Source organism: Salvelinus fontinalis, chromosome 22 (assembly GCF_029448725.1).
Source record: "Salvelinus fontinalis isolate EN_2023a chromosome 22, ASM2944872v1, whole genome shotgun sequence".
Classification (NCBI taxonomy): domain Eukaryota; kingdom Metazoa; phylum Chordata; class Actinopteri; order Salmoniformes; family Salmonidae; genus Salvelinus; species Salvelinus fontinalis.
In genome coordinates this window covers 30976987-30991347 of record NC_074686.1, presented here as the reverse complement: position 1 = coordinate 30991347, position 14361 = coordinate 30976987, and the positions used below count along the sequence as shown (strand labels likewise).

Here is a 14361-nt window from a genome sequence, read left to right as displayed (position 1 = left end):
GTCAAAAGCTTGGACACCTACTCATTCAAGGTTTTTATTTTAACTTTTTTCTACTTTGTAGAATAATAGTGAAGACATCAAAACTATGAAATAACACATATAGAATCATGTAGTAACACAAAAAGTCGGAAGTTTACATACACTGTCACGTTCTGACCATAGTTCTTGTGTGTTTTACTTGTTTTAGTGTTGGTCAGGACGTGAGCTGGGTGGGCATTCTATGTTGTGTGTCTAGTTTGTCCATTTCTATGTATGCCTGATATGGTTCTCAATCAGAGGCAGGTGTTTGTCATTGTCTCTGATTGGGAACCATATTTAGGTGGCTTGTTTTGTGTTGGGGTTTGTGGGTGGTTGTTTCCTGTCTTTGTGTTCTGCACCAGATAGGACTGTTTTCGGTTTTCACATGTATTGTTTTGTTGCTTGTAGTGTTCACGTTATTATCTTTATTAAATCATGTTGAACACTAGCCGCGCTGCGTTTTGGTCCTCTCCTTCATCCCAGGAAGAAAGCCGTAACAGAACCACCCACCATACTCGGACCAAGCAGCATGGTAAGGGGAAGCAGCGGCAGCAGCAGGAGCTAGCAAGGCAGAGCGGCTGGAAGCCTGAGAGGCTCCCCCAAAAATGTATTGGGGGGGGGGGGGGGGGGGGGCACACGGGGAGTGTAGCTGGGTCAAGTAGGAGACTTGAGCCAGTTCCCCGTGCTTACCATAAGGAGCAGTTGGTGAAATTGAGGTACGAGTCGGAGAATGTGGAGGAGTTATTGGACAGATTGGAGGAAAGTGAAAGGATGGGAGATTATGAGACATTCGATGAGTTGTTGGTAGAATTGGAGGAGAGCGAAGAGAGAGAGCTGTTGGTTTGGCGTAGTATACACGGTACTCGCCCTGAGGTGTGTGATTACCGTGGAGAGCGGGAGTACGGGCAGACACCGTGTTATGCGGAAGAGCGCACGGGGTCTCCTGTACGTGTGCATAGCCCGGTGCGGTACATCCCAGCCCACGTATCGGCCAGGCTAGAGTGGGCATCGAGCCAGGTGCTCCAGTGCGTCTCCTCGGGCCGGTGTACATGGCACCAGCCTTACGCATGGTGTCCCCGGTTTGCCAGCACAGTCCAGTGCGGGTTATTCCACCTCCCTGCATTGGCCTGGCTACGGGGAGCATTCAACCAGGTAAGGTTGGGCAGGCTCGGTGTTCAAGAGCTCCAGTACGCCTTCACGGTCCGGTATATCCGGTGCCACCTCCTCGCTCCAGTCCAGTACCACCAGTGCCAACACCACGCACCAGGCTTCCTGTGCGTCTCCAGAACCCTGTTCCTCCTCCACGCATTTTCCCTGTGGTGCGTGTCTCCAGCCCAGTACCACCAGTTCCGGCACCACGCACCAAGCCTACTGTGCGTATCCCTGTATGCACTGTTGTTTCTCCCCGCACTAGCCTTGAGGTGTATAGCTACAGCCCGGTACCACCAGTTCCGGCACCACACACCAGGCCTATAGTGCGCCTTGAGAGTCCAGTGTGCCCTGTTCCTGCTCCCCGCACTCGCTTAGTGGTGTGTGTCTCCAGTCCGGTACCACCAGTTCCGGCACCACGCACCAGGCCTATAGTGCTCTTTGAGAGTCCAGTGTGCCCTGTTCCTGCTCCCCGCACTCGCCTAGTGGTGTGTCTCCAGTCCGGTACCACCAGTTTCGGCACCACGCACCAGGCCTACTGTGCGCCTCAGCAGGTCAGAGTCGGCCGTCTGCCCAGCGCCGCCTGCGCTGCCCGTCTGCCCAGCGCCGTCTGAGCTGCCCGTCTGCCCAGCGCCGTCTGAGCTGCCCGTCTGCCCAGCGCCGTCTGAGCTGCCCGTCTGCCCAGCGCCGTCTGAGCCGCTCGTCTGTTCAGCGCCATCTGAGCCGCCCGTCTGTCCTGAGCCGATAGAGCCGTACGTCAGTCAGGAGCCGCCAGAGCCGTCCACCAGTCAGGAGCCGCCAGAGCCGCCCGCCAGTCAGGAGCTGCCAGAGCCGCCCGCCAGTCAGGAGCCAGAACCGCCCGCCAGTCAGGAGCCAGAACCGCCCGCCAGTCATGAGCTGCCCTCCAGTCATGAGCTGCCTTCCAGTCATGAGCTGCCTTCCAGTCATGAGCTGCCTTCCAGTCATGAGCTACCTTCCAGTCATGAGCTGCCTTCCAGTCATGAGCTGCCATTAGTCCGGAGCTGCCTTTCAGTCCGGAGCTACTTCTCAGTCCTGAGTTACCGCTCAGTCCTGAGCTTCATCTCAGTCATGAGCTACTCCTCAGTTATGAGCTACTCCTCAGTTATGAGCTACTCCTCAGTCAGGAGCTACTCCTCAGTCAGGAGCTACCTCTCAGTCATGAGCTGTCCCTCAGTCCAAAGGCGCTCCTCAGTCTGGTGGGGCCCTTTGTGAAGGTTCCTAGGCCAAGGTCGGCGGCGAGGGTCGCCACTCAAAGGACGCTAAGGAGGGGGACAAAGACAATGGTGGCTTGGGGTCCTCGTCCAGCGCCAGAGCCGCCACCGCGGACAGATGCCCACCCAGACCCTCCCCTATAGGTTTAGGTTGTGCGTTCGGAGTCCGCACCTCAGGAGGGGGGTACTGTCACGTTCTGACCATAGTTCTTGTGTGTTTTACTTGTTTTAGTGTTGGTCAGGACCTGAGCTGGGTGGGCATTCTATGTTGTGTGTCTAGTTTGTCCATTTCTATGTATGCCTGATATGGTTCTCAGAGGCAAGTGTTTGTCATTATCTCCGATTGGGAACCATATTTAGGTGGCTTGTTTTGTGTTGGGGTTTGTGGGTGGTTGTTTCCTGTCTTTGTGTTCTGCACCAGTTTTCGGTTTTCACATTTATTGTTTTGTTGCTTGTAGTGTTCACGTTATTATCTTTATTAAATCATGTTGAACACTAGCCGCGCTGCGTTTTGGTCCTCTCCTTCATCCCAGGAAGAAAGCCGTAACATACACCTTAGCCAAATACATTTAAACTCAGTTTTTCACAATTCCTGACATTTAATCTGTGGACCAAAGCGACCAAATGTGGCCCAAATGAGTGGACCAAAGCGCAGCGTGGAAAGTGTTCATGATGTTATTGATCAAAGAAACACTCGAACAAAGTAACAAAACGAAAGCGAACAGATCTGTCAGGTAAACAGATACTAAACGGAAAATAACTACCCACAAAACCCAACGGAAAAAGGACAACTTATATATGATCCCCAATCAGAGACAACAATAGACAGTTGCCTCTGATTGGGAACCACACAAACATAGAAATAAAGAAACGAGAATGCCCACCCTAGTCACACCCTGGCCTAACCAAAATAGAGAATAAAATCCTCTCTATGGCCAGGGCGTGACAGTACCCCCCCAAAGGTGCGGACTCCGGCTGCAAAACCTGACTCTAAAGGGGAGGGTCCGGGTGGGCATGCCTTCACGGCGGCGGCTCCGGTGCAGGATGTAGACCCCCTCCGCCCGCAGATCCCTCCGCTTTGGTGGCGGCCTTGGTACATGGACCTTCACTGGAGGAACCGGGCCGCAGATCATCGCCGGAGGAACCAGACCACCGATCATCGCCGGAGGCTCCGGACTGGGAACCGTCGCTGGAGGCTCCGGACTGGGGACCGTCGCTGCAGGCTCCGGACAGGGGACCGTCGCTGGAGACTCTGGACCGCAGATCTACGCTGGAGCCTTTGTGCCATGGATCATCACTGCAGGCTTCGTGCCATGGATCCTCGCTGCAGGCTCCGTGCCATGGATCATCACTGGGGGCTTTGTGCCATGGATCATCACTGGAGGCTACGTGCCATGGATCCTCGCTGCAGGCTTCGTGCCATGGATCATCACTGGAGGCTTCGTGCCATGGATCATCACTGGAGGCTTCTTGCCATGGATCATCACTGGAGGCTTTGTACATGGAGCCGGAACAGGTCTCACCGGACTGAGGAGACGTACTGGAAGCCTGGTACGTGGAGCTGCCACAACACGTCCTGGCTGGATACCCACTTTAGCTCGGTGAGTGTGGAGAGCTGCCACAGGACGCACTGGGCTCTGACGGCGCACTGGAGGCATAGTGCGTAGAGCCAGCGCAGGACACACTGGACCGCGGAGGCGCACCGGAGGCCAGGAACGCTGAGCCGGCACAATCCGTCCTGGCTGAATGCCCACTCTAGCACGGCCACTGCGGGGAGCTTGCACAGAGCGCACCGGGCTGTGGATGCGCACTTAAGGCATTGTGCACAGAACCGGATAGCACGGTGCTTTACCGGTCACTCGCTCCCCACGGTAAGCACGAGGAGTTGGCTCAGGTCTGAACCCTGACTGCCAATCTCCCCGTGTGCCCCCGCCCCCCAAAACATTTGGGGGCTGCCTCTCGTTCTTGCCTCGTTGCGCCAACTCCTCGTAACGTCGCCGTTCCGCCCACCCTAGTCGCACCCTGGCCTAACCAAAATAGAGAGTAAAAGCCTCTCTATGGCCAGGGCGTGACATAATTCCCTGTATTAGGTCAGTTAGGATCACCACTTTATTTTAACCTGTCTGGCACCGGGGTTCCGATAGCGGAACTCCTCCCACATTCCACTGAAAAGGCAGAGCGCGAAATTCAAAAAATATTTTTGAGAAATATTTAACTTTCACACATTAACAAGTCCAATACAGCAAATGAAAGATACACATCTTGTGAATCCAGTCAATATGTCCGATTTTTTAAATGTTTTACAGCGAAAACACCACATATATTTATGTTAGCTCACCACCAAATACAAAAAAGGACAGACATTTTTCAAAGCATAGGTAGCATGCACAAAGCCAACCTAACTAACCAAGAACCAACCAAATTAACCAAGAAACAACTTCATCAGATGACAGTCTTACAACATGTTATACAATAAATCTATGTTTTGTTCGAAAAATGTCCATATTTGAGGTATAAATCAGTTTTACATTGCAGCTACCATCACAGCTACCGTCAGAAACAGCACCGAAGCAGCCAGAGTAATTACAGACACCAACGTCAAATACCTAAATACTCATCATAAAACATTTCTGAAAAATCGATGGTGTACAGCAAATTAAAGACAAACATCTTGTGAATCCAGCCAATATTTCCGATTTTTTAAGTGTTTTACAGCGAAAACACAATATAGCATTATATTAGCTTACTACAATAGCCTACCACACTACCTCATTCATTCATCAAGGCACGTTAGCGATAGCAATAGGCACGTTAGCGATAGCGAATAAACCAGCAAATGATATTAATTTTCACTAACCTTCATAAACCTTTATCAGATGACAGTCCTATAACATCAGGTTATACATACACTTATGTTTTGTTCGAAAATGTGCATATTTAGAGCTGAAATCAGTGGTTATACATTGTGCTAACATAGCATCTTTTTCCCAGAATGTGCAGATATTTTTATGACACTCAACTATTCTGACCAAATAACTATTCATAAACGTTACTAGAAAATACATGTTGTATAGGAAATGATAGATACACTAGTTCTTAATGCAATCGCCGCGTTAGAATTCAAAAATAACTTCATTACGACATCCAGCTTAGTTATAGCGAGAGAGTACCCAAAATCTGGGCGCAAACTACTATTTCACAAGTTCGACAGATATATGAAATAGCATCATAAAATGGGTCCTAGTTTTGCTGATCTTCCATCAGAATGTTGTACAAGGGGTCCTTTGTCCAGAACAATCGTTGTTTGGTTTTAGAATGTCCTCTTCTCCAGTCAATTAGCACGGAAAGCTAGCAAAGTAGCGCAAAGCTCTCCTTTCTGAACAAAGGCACACAACGCAACACGCCTAACGTCCCGAATAAATTTCAATAATCTAATAAAACTATATTGAAAAAACATACTTTACGATGATATTGTCACATTTATCAAATAAAATCAAAGCCGGAGATATTAGTCGTCTATAATGACAGCTTTTCAGAAGGCAATACCAGGTCCCTTCTCGCGCTCTCCAGAAAACAGGAAACTGGTGACACGTCATGCCGAGAGCTTTTATTCAACCCCAGATCAAGTTATACACTCCATTTCTTCTCTCACTGCCTGTCGACATCTAGTGGAAGACGTATGAAGTGCATGTATACTAATAAATATCAAGGACATTTATAGGCAGGCCCTAGAACAGAGCATCGATTTCAGATTTTCCACTTCCTGTTAGGAAGTTTGCTGCAAAATGAGTTCTGTTTACTCACAGATATAATTCAAACGGTTTTAGAAACTAGAGAGTGTTTTCTATCCAATAGTAATAATAATATGCATATTGTACAAGCAAGAATTGAGTACGAGGCCGTTTAAATTGGGCACGATTTTGCCCCAAAGTAAAAACAGCGCCCTCTGTCCTCAACAGGTTAAGAATGTGAAATGTCAGAATAATAGTAGAGAGAATGGTTTATTTCAGCTTTTATTTCTTTCATCATATTCCAAGTGGGTCAGAAGTTTACATACACTCAATTAGTATTTGGTAGCATTGCCTTTAAACTGTTTCACTTGGGTCAAATGTTTCAGGTAGCCTTCCACAAGCTTCCCACAATAAGATGGGTGAATTTTGGCCCATTCCTACTGACAGAGCTGGTGTAACTGAGTCATGTTTGTAGGCCTCATTACATTTACATTACATTTAAGTCATTTAGCAGACGCTCTTATCCAGAGCGACTTACAAATTGGAAAGTTCATACATATTCATCCTGGTACCCCGTGGGAATTGAACCCACAACCCTGGCGTTGCAAACGCCATGCTCTACCAACTGAGCCACACGGGACCAGGGCCTCCTTGCTCACACATGCTTTTTCAGTTCTGCCTGCAAATTTTCTATAGGATTGAGGTCAGGGCTTTGTGATGGCCAGTCCAATACCTTGACTTTGTTGTCCTTAAACCCTTTTGCCACAACTTTGGAAGTATGCTTGGGGTCATTGTCCATTTGGAAGACCCCTTTGCGACCAAGCTTTAACTTCCTGACTGATGTCTTGAGATGTTGCTTCAATATATCAACATACTTTCCTCTCTCATGATGACATCTATTTTGTGAAGTGCACCAGTCCCTCCTGCAGCAAAACACCCCCACAACATGATGCTGCCACTCCCGTGCTTCACGGTTGGGATGGTGTCTTCGGCTTGCAAGCCTCCCCCTGTTTCCTCCAAACATAACGATGGTCATTATGACCAAACAGTTCTATTTTTGTTTCATCAGGCCAGGGGACATTTCTCCAAAAAGTACGATCTTGTGCAGTTGCAAACCGTAGTCTGTCTTTTTTATGGCGGTTTTTGAGCAGTGGCTTCTTCCTTGCTGAGCGGCCTTTCAGGTTATGTCGATATAGGACTTGTTTTACTGTGGATATAGATACTTTTGTACCTGATTCCTCCAGCATCTTCACAAGGTCCTTTGCTGTTGTTCTGGGATTGATTTGCACTTTTCGCACCAAAGTACGTTCATCTCTAGGAGACAGAATGCGTCTCCTTCCTGAGTGGTAGGACGGCTACGTGGGCCCATGGTGTTTATACTTGCGTTTTATTGTTTGTACAGATGAACGTGGTACCTTCAGGCATTTGGAAATTGCTCCCAAGGATGAATCACACTTGTGGAGGTCTACAATTGTTTTTCTGAGGTCTTGGCTGGTTTCTTTTGATTTTCCCATGATGTCAAGCAAAGAGGCACTGCGTTTGAAGGTAGGCCTTGAACTACATCCACAGGTACACCTCCAATTGACTCAAATGATGTCAATTAGCCTATCAGAAAATTCTAAAGCCAAGACATAATTTTCTGGAATTTTCCAAGCTGTTTAAAGGTGTGTATGTACACTTCTGATCCACTGGAATTGTGATACAGTGAATTATAAGTGAAATAATCTGTCTGTAAACAATTGTTGGAAAAATTACTTGTGTCATGCACAAAGTAGATGTCCTAACCGACTTGTCAAAACTATAGTTTGTTAACAAGAAATTTGTAGATATGGACATGTAAGAGGGGGATTAGGAGAAAGTGACTGGTAGCAGGAGAAATAATAATAATAATAATAGTAATCAGTATGGCAGCAGCATAAGTGGTGGGTGGGGGTATGTGTGTGGTGGTGAGTGTGTCAGAGTGTCAGTGCAGACGTGATAGGCGGATGTACATGTAAAGAAGTCTGGAAATGACTGGTAGCAGGAATATATAAATACTGATGGTGATATACTAGTGGTAAATTATACATGTAAACAGGAGTAATAGTGGCCAGTAGCAGGATAAATAGATACTAATATATACACGTAACAGGAGTAATAGTGGTCAGTAGCAGGATAAATAGATAAAAAGATACTAATATATACATGTAAACAGGAGTAATAGTGACCAGTAGCAGAATAAATAGATAAATAGATACTAATATATACACGTAACAAGAGTAATAGTGGTCAGTAGCAGGATAAATAGATTAATAGATACTAATATATACATGTAAACAGGAGTAATAGTGGTCAGTAGCAGGATAAACAGATACTAATATATACATGTAAACAGGAGTAATAGTGACCAGTAGCAGAATAAATAGATAAATAGATACTAATATATACACGTAACAGGAGTAATAGTGGTCAGTAGCAGGATAAATAGATAAATAGATACTAATATATACATGTAAACAGGAGTAATAGTTACCAGTAGCAGGATAAATAGATACTAATATATACATGTAAACAGGAGTAATAGTGGTCAGTAGCAGGATAAATAGATACTAATATATACATGTAAACAGGAGTAATAGTTACCAGTAGCAGGATAAATAGATACTAATATATACATGTAAACAGGAGTAATAGTGGTCAGTAGCAGGATAAATAGATACTAGCGGAGCAGACAAGAGAGTACAGAGGACTGTGTCAGCAGCACATGGGAGGAAGGCATGCTCAAGGCCCAGCAGCGTAAGTCTGCACTGTAAAAAAGTATTATTGAGTAACTGGTTCCACAGGATTGTTTTTATACTCAACTCTACCTGAAAACAAAAAATGTGTTGTCCCAAACTTAGCTCCAATGTTTTCAACTTACATACAGTATTTGACATACAATTACATTGTGCATGTTCATTTATACAGTCATTATTATTCAACATGTCCTCACCTGGGATTTGAACTCACAACCTCTTGGTTCACAGCATTTCAATCTCCCTGCAATGCCACCATGTCTGTGACAAGTATCAGTTCATCTGACTATTCTCTCATCAATTATTTGATTTACTTTTTCTGTATAGTTGTCTAATGTTGGTGGGACATATTACTCTGTTCTAATGGTACTCCTTAATCACTATGACAAATCAAATAGTTAAAAATACACTCAAGAAAAACTGAGTTGATATTGACTTTGAAGTGCCAATGTGATAAGGTGCGTCTCGGTGAGAGGTGTAGGAGTCAGGCGCAGGAGAGCAGGGATACTGAGAAGCCTGATTTAATATATAATAATATATATATATAGTCCATCAATACAAAATTACCACAGACGAAAATCCAAAACTACGCTCTCCCACGGACCCAGAAACTCGTGCCAACACACAGAGGAACAACCACAGTTCCGACACTTAACTACACGTGCGTAATAACGAAAACAAGAAACATCAAAGAATAAACGAGCGCAAATACACACAACGGGTGCCCTATATACACACAGAAATAAACGCAATTGAAACCAGGTGTGAAAATGAACACAGACAAAACAACCAGAAAAGGAAAAAGGGATCGGTGGCGGCTAGTATACCGGCGACGCCGAGCGCCGCGGAACAGGGAGAGGGGTTATCTTCGGTAGAAGTCGTGACAGCCAAGTGTAGCAATACAGGGGAAATCAATTGGATGATTGGAATGCTATGAAACCAGGAGGTTGAGAGTTCAAATCCTAGGTGAGGAAATGTCAATTACTGTATAAATGAACATGCACAATGTAATCATGTATAGTGTGTCAAATATGTAAGTTGAAAAAGCAGTATGTGTGTGTAACTTGTTCTGCAGCCATTATTTTTTTTAGATAAGATGCCCTGATAGTTTCTAGTTGAATAAACATATGAGACAATGTGAGCAAACGCATCCTTTTAAGTCGACAGAATTTTTGCATATGTGTTCTCAAGTAGGAGCTAAGTTTGGGCCAACTTTGTTTTTTTACCGTGTGTGAGAAGAGGGAGGGAGGAGGCGGAGAGGCTGGGGATGAAGGGAAGGAGCAGGCCTCCTGGTGGTTCCTGTGGCTTTGGGCCGTCCTGGCCAGCCGTGGGCGGGCATGCTTCCCCTGGCACCCACACAAATTCCAACAGTCTTCATTCCCACATACAGGCCTGCTCTCAACTCAAACGACCGCTGCTCCCAACCAAGCAACGGGTAGAAAAAAAGCCTATTTATCTCTCAGCCTCATGTGTGTCTGCTTTAGCTCTATGTGGGCCTTCTGGTGTGTGTGTGTGTGTGTGTGTGTGTGTGTGTGTGTGTGTGTGTGTGTGTGTGTGTGTGTGTGTGTGTGTGTGTGTGTGTGTGTGTGTGTGTGTGTGTGTGTGTGTGTGTGTGTGTGTGTGTGTGTGTGTGTGTGTGTGTGTGTGTGTGTGTGTTTGCCTGTGCGGTGGTAGGTAGGGTGTGGGCGAGCTGTGCCGTATCGTGTGAAAGAACGGTTGAATCATTCTAACAGAGACTAGCTGGGAGAGCAATATAAACCTAAACCCTCGGCTCCAGCCTTCAAAGAGGCAAAGAATCTCTCTGTCGTGAGAGAATGTGCTCAAAGGCACTTCACTTCTCATGTGCTATCATGCAATGACTGACAAAATAACACACAGTACCACTGCAAACGTAGTTCTTTAACAGTAATTACAGATGAATAATGACTGCACTGCTCCTTGGGATTGAGAGAGAGAGGGAGAGAGAGGAGAGAGAGAGGAGAGAGAGAGGGTGAGAGAGCGAGAGAAGGAGAGAGAGAGACAGTACTCTGTATGTCAATGTAATGCAGCATGTTGTGAAATGAGGTAGTGACGGTGTAGTTATTGCTGTACTCTGTAGCTACAGTACTTCACTGAACAGAAAAACTGCTGTAATCTTTGCATAGTTGAACACCCACATTTCCCCTACATGCTAAGACATTGAAAATTAGACACAGGCAGAACGATTTGATGGTAGTTTGCACATTTTACAGTGACAGCAATTATGTTGTCACATACTTTGACGGGTTAAGGGTGCTCCATAGCACGCTATACAAACCTAGCAGCAAAAATGTTGGAACTGAACTATGCCCTATTTCACCAAGTAGATACCATCCTGACCAATACACCCCCTCTAACCACACCCACCTCAATGGCTCACTACACTGGTATTCCTGTATGCTGTTACTGTAAGGCGTCAAATACATGGTGGGCATGTTGAGAGTCTGAGGGTTGAACCATAAAGATCAGACCAAACCAGTTCCCTGCCTTTAGATGGAAAACATCACCTAAAACAATGTCATCATGCCAAAACAAGTATGACAGATATTTCCAAGAGGTCCATTTTTAAACCAGGAGTGGTTTGTTGGTTTGAATGGATGACTGGCTTCTCACAGGGCTGACACTGCAAACAAACACACAGGCGCACACAGGCACACGCACATACACACACATACACACACATACACGCACATACACACACAAACTTATAAAATGAAGGACTGTATGAGGATGTTTTCTGAAGGACTGGCTGGTTTAGGATTTCTGCTGCCACCATGGAGTATCGGTCAGAATGCAATGAGGAAATGAAGACGAGGAAGGAACATGAACACACACAGAGGAACATGGACACACACAGAGGAACATGAACACACACAGAGGAACATGAACACACACAGAGGAACATGGACACACACAGAGGAACATGAACACTCACAGAGGAACATGGACACACATAGAGGAACATTGACACACATAGAGGAACATTGACACACACAGAGGAACATGACCACACACAGAGGAACATAGACACACACAGAGGAACATGGACACACACAAAGGAACATGAACACACACAGAGGAACATGGACACACACAGAGGAAGATGGGGAAAGGGTTTGGATGGAGGTGAATATGGAGGTAAGGCCGTGGAGAAAGGATTGGATATAGTGGTCTGGAAGGGAGATTCCAAATGGAAACATTAGGAACACATTACATAAAGGTGCAGACATGACAAGGTAGTGCCAGGTGACTGTGGGGAGAAAATGGGCTTAACATAATTACACAGTCAGGAGACTGCCAGGACTAGACAAGGAGGTGATATAGGGATAGGACTGGGCCAACCATTCTGTCCCACATTCCACACAACCTCTGGAATGTGTATCTGCCTGTCTGTGTGTGTGGGAGAGTGAGATTCTATGTCTGTGGGTGAGTGAGATTATGTGTGCGTGGGAGAGTGAGATTATGTGTGTGTGGGAGAGTGAGATTATGTGTGTGTGAGTTTGGGAGGGAGTGCATGTGTGTCTGTGAGTGAAATCCGTGTGTGTGTGTGTGTGTGTGAGGTTATGTCTTTGAGTTTGGTTTGTCAATGTACCAGCGCACTATGAGAACGTAAACAAGGATGTGAGTCCCCTTCTGCGTTGACTGCATTAACATAACACGTCCAACCTTTAGATTAGCGGAATGTCAACACCTCTCTCTGTCATTCACTTTTCCATCTAAACCATGCAGATGCAGACTTGCATGATATTTGCTTCAAATTCCTGAAACAAATTGTACTTACAGGGCTGTCAGTGTGAGTCAGTCAGTGTGAAACTAGATGTTTCTTTCTTCAAAAAGCTATGAATAAAAGATGGAAGCATTTGGGGTGAGATGGAAGCAAAACCTTTGATGAGTCAACAGTGAGAGACTGGGGACTGGGGGACTTCTCTGTCTACTACAGTAGAGTAATGGTAGTAGAGGACAACAGTCAACAGTGAGAGACTGGGGACTGGGGACTTCTCTGTCTACTACAGTAGAGTAATGGTAGTAGAGGACAACAGTCAACAGTGAGAGACTGGGGACTGGGGACTTCTCTGTCTACTACAGTAGAGTAATGGTAGTAGAGGACAACAGTCAACAGTGAGAGACTGGGGACTGGGGACTTCTCTGTCTACTACAGTAGAGTAATGGTAGTAGAGGACAACAGTCAACAGTGAGAGACTGGGGACTGGGGACTTCTCTGTCTACTACAGTAGAGTAATGGTAGTAGAGGACAACAGTCAACAGTGAGAGACTGGGGACTGGGGACTTCTCTGTCTACTACAGTAGAGTAATGGTAGTAGAGGACAACAGTCAACAGTGAGAGACTGGGGACTGGGGACTTAACTGTCTACTACAGTAGAGTAATGGTAGTGGAGGACAACAGTCAACAGTGAGAGACTGGGGACTGGGGACTTCTCTGTCTACTACAGTAGAGTAATGGTAGTAGAGGACAACAGTCAACAGTGAGAGACTGGGGACTTCTCTGTCTACTACAGTATAGTAATGGTAGTAGAGGACAACAGTCAACAGTGAGAGACGGGGGACTGGGGACTTCTCTGTCTACTACAGTAGAGTAATGGTAGTAGAGGACAACAGTCAACAGTGAGAGACTGGGGACTGGAGACTTCTCTGTCTACTACAGTAGAGTAATGGTAGTAGAGGACAACAGTCAACAGTGAGAGACTGGGGACTGGAGACTTCTCTGTCTACTACAGTAGAGTAATGGTAGTAGAGGACAACAGTCAACAGTGAGAGACTGGGGACTGGGGACTTCTCTGTCTACTACAGTAGAGTAATGGTAGTAGAGGACAACAGTCAACAGTGAGAGACTGGGGACTGGAGACTTCTCTGTCTACTACAGTAGAGTAATGGTAGTAGAGGACAACAGTCAACAGTGAGAGACTGGGGACTGGAGACTTCTCTGTCTACTACAGTAGAGTAATGGTAGTAGAGGACAACAGTCAACAGTGAGAGACTGGGGACTTCTCTGTCTGCTACAGTAGAGTAATGGTAGTAGAGGACAACAGTCAACAGTGAGAGACTGGGGACTGGGGACTTCTCTGTCTACTACAGTAGAGTAATGGTAGTAGAGGACAACAGTCAACAGTGAGAGACTGGGGACTGGGGACTTCTCTGCCTACTACAGTAGAGTAATGGTAGTAGAGGACAACAGTCAACAGTGAGAGACTGGGGACTTCTCTGTCTGCTACAGTAGAGTAATGGTAGTAGAGGACAACAGTCAACAGTGAGAGACTGGGGACTTCTCTGTCTACTACAGTAGAGTAATGGTAGTGGAGGACAACAGTCAACAGTGAGAGACTGGGGACTGGGGACTTCTCTGTCTACTACAGTAGAGTAATGGTAGTAGAGGACAACAGTCAACAGTGAGAGACTGGGGACTGGAGACTTCTCTGTCTA

The 14361-nt window shown here is 46.1% G+C and overlaps 1 protein-coding gene across 1 annotated transcript in view; it reads right to left on the bottom strand.

Annotated features, from left to right (window-relative positions):
• The window catches only part of LOC129820193 (cyclin-dependent kinase 6-like), a 90872-nt gene that overhangs the window by 3536 nt on the left and 72975 nt on the right, over positions 1–14361 (bottom strand). The window lies entirely within an intron of this gene.